We start from the raw sequence: 7,394 nt of genomic DNA on the forward strand, positions 1-7,394 counted from the left end.
GTGTGAGGCGCCGTCTAATAAATATCAACGCGCAGTGACTGCAGGCACAGCAGGATGGAATTCTGCCCAATTCTGCACCAGCCTCACAATTGCTGTGATGGTTGATCCCAGTTGCAGCTTCTCTATCAACCCATCCTTGGCCGTCTTACAATGTTGTACAACTATTCATAAGGGCTCTGGCTGCTAATCCCTCAGAAATGGAAAGCCCCCTTTTTTTTCTTTTCTTTTTTTCATTCTCAATCATTTCTTCGGCTGAAAGCTCAGCTGAAACCTGTTCACCTGGGGTGACCGTGCTGATATTTGAAAGACAGGCGAAATAACTTCCAGTACGACAGCAATAGAAGCACTACCTCCATCTAATCTGGCATCTTATCCAGATGTATATTTCTCCATGCCTATTTCCCTTTTGGAAAGACACCACTCAGAAAACCTACTCTGACATGCCTTCAAAGTAACCAAGGGAAACAGCCTTTTTTCTAAAAGCAAGAGCACATTCAAAATTGAAGAGATTAGAACTTCAAATATATGTTTTGGATAACATAATGTAATACACACAGGGGGTTTTGTTTGACCCTACTCTACCCTAGCTATTGAATTGGACATGTGATCAAGAACTGACCAAACAAAGTATCCCATTATTCTAGTGGCATTGATTATGTCAGGATGGAGAAGCTACTCACAAATGGCCAGGTAGTGGTTACTCATTGGACTGCGATCGGCTTGGGCACCCATTGCAACCAGACTGGGCTTTCTACTCCCATAAACAGCTACAGGCTAGGAAAACCCACAGAGGTTGCTATGAGTCAGCATTCACTCAATGGCAGTGAGGGTTGTTTTTGCCCACATACTTGAGTCATTGGCAAAAGGGACATGATTCTTCTTCCATTGCTATAGCAGAGTAAATGTTGGGCTGAGTTCTTCATCCCTCCCCACATCACATCTCTTCCTGTGGGCTATAAAGAGTAAAATTTTAAAGGCTTCTTGTTATAATTAATATTTTTATTTTATTTGCTTATTAATTATCTTCAAGTAGTGCTTAGCCAAGTGATTATCCTCGGGCAGCAGCATGCAGAAAGAAATTGAAATACATCCATTCTGATGCTAAGTCTTACAAGGTTTTAGATGTTTCTTTTTGTTTTCACATGTTTCTGTAATTTCTATTAAAATAATGTGCTTCCATTGAACCCCTTGTGTCAAAAGGACAATGAAGCACACATAAAAATAAAGTCATGGGGATAAACATTCCATCAGCAACAATATCCAGCCACCACTGGCTAGAGTAAAACCACACCAATCAAAAAGCAGGTAGCAAACTGTGGTGAAGAAACCAGATGGTGCCCACCTATCCGAAAGACTCTATCAGAAGTCTGGAGTCTTAAAGGCATTTCTTAAAACAAGCAGCCACACGGAAGAAGCCTACCATCCTATGTGATCCAAAGATTGTAAGTAATAAAATCAAATCTGAAGGAAGGAATGATTGTGAGCACCTGTTTTGCAGAAAGCTGGTATAGATAATAGTGGAAGCCCCAAGTCCATTGGCAGAGTCACCACATGGATTAAGCTTTACATGAATCCCCGTTGGACATAGTCCACAGATATGAATAGTCTTGCTATCAGACAGAGCCTTACAAGGTCGATTGTGAAAGATGTACTTAGGTTAAAATGCAATACTTTATCACTTAATTCCCCCTTTGACCCATTTAAAAATTGTTTCTATTTAAAAATTCCTTTAATTGTCATTGTTTTGTTAACCTGAGATTTAGAGCTTGGTTGAGTAGTAAAAATTACTGGTATATCAGCTCAGAACAGGCCAACAGAATTTATAACACTGTTAGATTCTGGGCAAAAATTGAATGAGAAGAATGCATGTGAGGCAGAAGAGAGAAACGACAGATACAAATAACTCCACAATATTTAACATGAAGTGTCTTCCTACCCCCACTCCTCCCCCCAAAAAAAAGAAAGAAGGAAAGAGAGGTGTAACTTATCGGCAGGATAACTGAATATTAGCATTAGAGCACACATTGGAAGAAACAACAAGGGAGGGTGACACATGATCTGAGGTTTAGTAGAGTGGTTTAGTCTCACCTCTAAAGTTGTGAGTCAAGGGCATGCAGATGGTACTTATAACCCAAGACAGGATGAAATCATGAAAAGAGTTATTGAGAGTTATTTGGACACCTGGAAAATAAACTAGAGTAAATAGTGTGGGGAAGGAAGAAAAGTATTGAAGGAAGCTGAGAAGAGTCACAGGTGAGGTTTGATAAACTCCTGGAAGGGACGGGAAGGTTTTTTTCAAGCTACTGCAAGTTACGTCCATGGATCAGGTAGCACACGGCGGGGAAATCACCTGGGATTTAGTTCACTTGAGGATTTGGTGCACTGTGCCTGTAACTTGTAAGTTAGGGCAAATTTGAATGTGCATCTAACGCTTAAAAGGGGATGTAAAAAGTTTGTGGAAAATGGAATCAAACGGTAATGAAATTTTTCCATGAAAAACTTTAAAAATCCCCTCATGTTAAGTATTATTTTTATCAATATTAGGTGTGTCACCAAAACATATGCATGCTAAAGCATGTTTCACTCAGTCAGTCTTAGTATGCCTTTTGACTAGCCTACCATAAGTTCTTGAAGGGTCAAGTACTTAGCATGGACTGTGCCAACTGTTAAATAGAGAAAAATGGAACTCAGAATTATTACAAAATTAAATAAAAATATGTTCAAAGTATCTCTATACCCTTGTAGCCTATGGCATAGCTTTAATAAATATTAATACCTTTTTTATTGATCATGAGTACACAGGAGCTAGGAAAAACTATTGGGCAATCAGAGGATGGACCTCTTTCAGAATCAGCATCAGAAGAAGAACAATTTAAACTTCTTATCTACAATTCCAGAATAAAAAAACAAATTTTTTTATTGAGATTGTTATAAGACACTGGTTTTATTTCTTTCCAAGTGAAAGACAATAATTAAGATTTTTATATGCATTAATTAATATCAGCTTCATATCTAGTCAATGAAATATATAATATTTTTTTACAGGTGAGGAAATTGATCCACCCTATTTAAAAATACCTTTTCTAAAGCCCGATTAGGAGCCCTGGTGGCACAGCGGGTGACATGTTAGTCTGCTAATCACAGAGTCAGCATCCGAAAGCTCCCTCCCTCCTCAGCACAGTGAGGCTTTCTGTCCCACAAAGAGGTACCACCTTGGAAAGCCACAGGCACCAATCCACTCTGTGAGTCTGAATTGACTTAATGACAGTGCCTTTGATTTTGGGGGGGAGGGACTAATGTATATACTACTTAAACCTAGTCAATGATCTAAACCAGGATTTTTCAGCAGTGGTTGCCTTGATATTTTGGACTAGACAATTTTTGTCAAGGGAAACTGCCTTGTTCATTTGTGAAATATTTTGTAATGTCTATGGCTGCTACACACCAGATACTCATAGCGACTTCCAAGTAATTACAATAAAAATGTCTGCAAGTATTATTAAATGTCGTCTCTGTTGAAAAACTGCTCCCAGTTGAGAACCACTGCTCTCAACTAGTCGACGACATTGTCTCTGCTACATCCATTTCCTCTGTCAAGGTTTTATTAAACTTATTACACTACGTGATGTGTCAAGGATTAATCGGGTTCATCTGACTTCAATGCTGAAGTGCTTTCCAATGTAACATGATTGTTGGTAGGAATACAATTGGAGTTAGACACGGAGGGTGGACCCAGCAGTACATAACAGGACAGAAATAATCCTTGCAAATACCTGATTGATTTACAAAATATAACAGTCTGATGCCCAAGGATCACCACTAGGGACCCAGGTTAATTAATAGTAGTATGTGTGCTTCTAGAAAGTATAGATAACTGAAGGATTCACCTATCCATCATTTCATTAAAAAACCCTATTGGTGGATCTGCCATTCCTGCTTGCTCTTACTATTTCGCTTTCGCTTTTGCTTCTGTTGTGAGCCAGACAACGTCTATAATCTTAGAAAGGGTGGACACAGTTTTTGGAAAGTGAAAATAACATTAGGCAATCAACAAGAAAAAGATGATGCAAACAACTGTAAAAAATTGCTTGCTTTCTTATTTCATTATTTGTGTGCTTATCCAATTGTACTGTACACATTAACTTGCATCTCCTTAGACCTTTTGTCATCTAGTGTCATAGTTAGCACCTCATATGAAACCTGACATATAGACCAAACTCAAGGAAAATATTCAGAATAAGATAAGGGGCAAGTGCAGTCCTATGAAAATACTATAAAAGGAAACACAGAATTCATTAAATTACAAGGCATATGGGATTGTAAAACAATATATATACATATGCTATGAAAGGTATACTAGATATTAAGGTACTTGTGCAAGCATTAATTACAAATGAATACGATTTTAAAATGCCCGTATTTTGAAGTCTGCTCTGATTTGTTAGTGTTTGTAAATAGACCTTGTGAACTGTTGAGGGTTCAGAACTGCAATAATCTTGCTAAGACTGAAATAAAGAAAGCTTACCAATGATTTTTATCTAGCGATGTCAGCTTGGCTTATTTTTTTCCTGCCATGTCAAATGCTAATTGTTTTAGAAAAGACTCTCATATTCAGATGCCTGTGATAATTTTCATTCTGTTGGCCTGCGGCGCAGAGCTGCACAGTGAGGGGAGTGAGCACTTCTAGAGTTCCCAGGGAGTAGCTCTGAAAGCTCTAGTGTAGAAAACACACACACACGTGGCTATCGGAAATTTCAGAACAGTACCTCATCCAAACACTAAGACAAACCACTGGAGACATGTTGTGGGGAAGTTTGCAGCAAAGCAGAAAGACTTGGTTGACAAATGTCTGAGGGAAAGTGGCCCAGGCAAAAATGAGGTTCACAAAATGACAGCCAATATACGATTTCTGAGAATTCTCTAGAACAACAAAAATGGATTCTGGTTTAAGTGTGCATTGGAACACAATTCTAAACACACTTCCTACTATGTTTGGACTTTTAAATTCGAAGTAAAGAAATATAAAAATACAATTCATTAAGGTATTGGGGCAATGTAGGCTAACTCCATATCAAAGTACCTGAATTATTCACTTACAGAATCAATCCTTTCATGGCTGGACGCTATTTATACAAACAATAGGGGTTAATTGTCAGAGAAATGTACTATAATAATCACTGAGAATGTCTGTTACAGGTTTGCCAGAACAATGCACATCTTAATACAGCATATCAGCTATTGATGTAGTGAGACCATGTTTGTCCGCCTTCCAACAGTTCAACAGTCTTGATACAACTACCTTCCACTTCCTTAGACACCATGTTTTAGGTTTGAAAATGTAGTCTTAAATAGAGACCTTTTAAGCTTTGAATTTCAAGCATATGTAAGTCTGTCATGCTCTTCCGGCATAGCTATACATGGTTGACAATTGTTTAACCATGAACAAAGATAATGGGAGTATGGGAAGGAGGTCGTAAATGACTTCCATAAATGGGGCTGTGGACCTGCACAAGGTGATAACAGAATATGACATGTATGTATAAATAAACAAAATAAGTATGCCATTAAGAAATTCCAATAATATTTTACTAACTTACTTGTAGCAAATATTCATATACATATCACAGTATAATTCCACAATTGGGAATAAACAAAAAATAAATACCATATATACTCGAGTATGAACTGACCCAAATATCCACTGAGACACCTAATTTTATGACAAAAACTGCATTAAAAATGTGCTGAAACATTCGGCTTATACTCAAGTATATATGATATTCATACTACAATTTCATAACTGACAATAAAACGTACCAATTACAATCAATCATGACAGTAAATAGGCATTACAAAGTATCTGTGGATTTCTCTTGATTTTTAGAGAAAAAGAAGAAAAAAGCTCTCTCTGATCTTGCGTCTAAAGCCAGAGAAGCCTGTTGAGACAGTAATCATCACAATTGACCTTGTATCCTAAGAGAACCCCACTTTGAATTCAAGCAATGGTCCAGTTTCTTCCCCAAGACCACTATTAAGGTAATGACCTGACATTTAAAGATTTAGATACTGATAATTAAACAAACAATATAATTGTTAATTCTGATTTTCTAATGCTACGTAATGTCTTGACATATTGTGTCCCTTACCATGACTACTTTGGAATAAACTAAATTTGTTTATATGTGACAAATCAGAACATCACTTTATTTATCAAGATAAAATCCTAAAGGACATAACAGATTGTCATTAACTAAAGTCTATAATTAATTCACCATTGCTGACTGCATTCATTCTGTTTCCGGCACCCATCTAGGATGATACATTACCTTTAGTTATAGTGTCCACTTAAGCGCATCTTGGCATTTTTCGATTTTCTGTGTTTTTGATGACTGACAAGTGTAAGACTGCTGGTCAAAAAATTAATGGAAATGTCTCTTCCTTAGGCTTTTACCCTCTTGAGAATAGAGTATATACATGCAGCTTTGCATGAGCCATTTGCCTATTCTTCCTCATTTATTCAATCTTATTATTCATAGCTGTTTAACTTGAGTTATTATTCAATACTACTTTATAGGTTTATAGTGTTCAAATGGTTCCAGCTTTGACTATTGCATATCTGACCTCCAGTTGACTCTGGGTGCCTTTGTCATATCCCCATCATTGTGATATTGTTTATTTAGCAATTTCCAATTCCCAACACTATAACATGGTCTAGACTCATCTTTTTTTAATCCAGCAACAGAACATAATTCAGAATGTGCATCTATATAGGAAGACACAAAATAAACATTGTTCTATTGAGAATGCAAATTGCTGTTCTATAACTGTTAGTTTAGTATCTGAATGAAATAATAAGGAAAATAGACACACCACACACACACAAATACTTTTGAGGAAGTGATTCTCTGGCCATAATTAGATACAAGTTATGGTAGGTTACTTGCAGCTTTTTTAAGCCTTAAAATAATAAGATTTTCACCTCCAAATCTCTTTTATTAAAGAATGGAAACATCAAGCACTTCATGGATTGCAGAATTTCAAACTTACCCCTTTTCTGATTAAATATATGAAAAACTTGACAGAATTTCCTATTCAGCTGCCAGAGTAAAAATGTGATTTGGAGAAATCCCTATCATTTTTTAAAGTCATGAGGTAAAGCAGGAATGGTCAAGAACATGGCTTTCTTTTTAAATTGATGAAGCTCACTGACTTCAAACATATCATCATTAAACATGTTTACGTAATATTAAAATTGATCTGTTTCAGACATTTAAATCATCCATTTTAGGTTTATATAAGTTAAAAAACTTTTTTAAAGACAGATTTACATTAGAAATGTGCTGCATTGCATAGCTCTTGAATTTCCTTAATAGCTTTCTAAAGGTATCTTATCC

Source organism: Echinops telfairi, unplaced genomic scaffold (genome assembly GCF_000313985.2).
Source record: "Echinops telfairi isolate 266 unplaced genomic scaffold, ASM31398v2 ScPeMD7_1;HRSCAF=3_0, whole genome shotgun sequence".
NCBI lineage: Eukaryota > Metazoa > Chordata > Mammalia > Afrosoricida > Tenrecidae > Echinops > Echinops telfairi.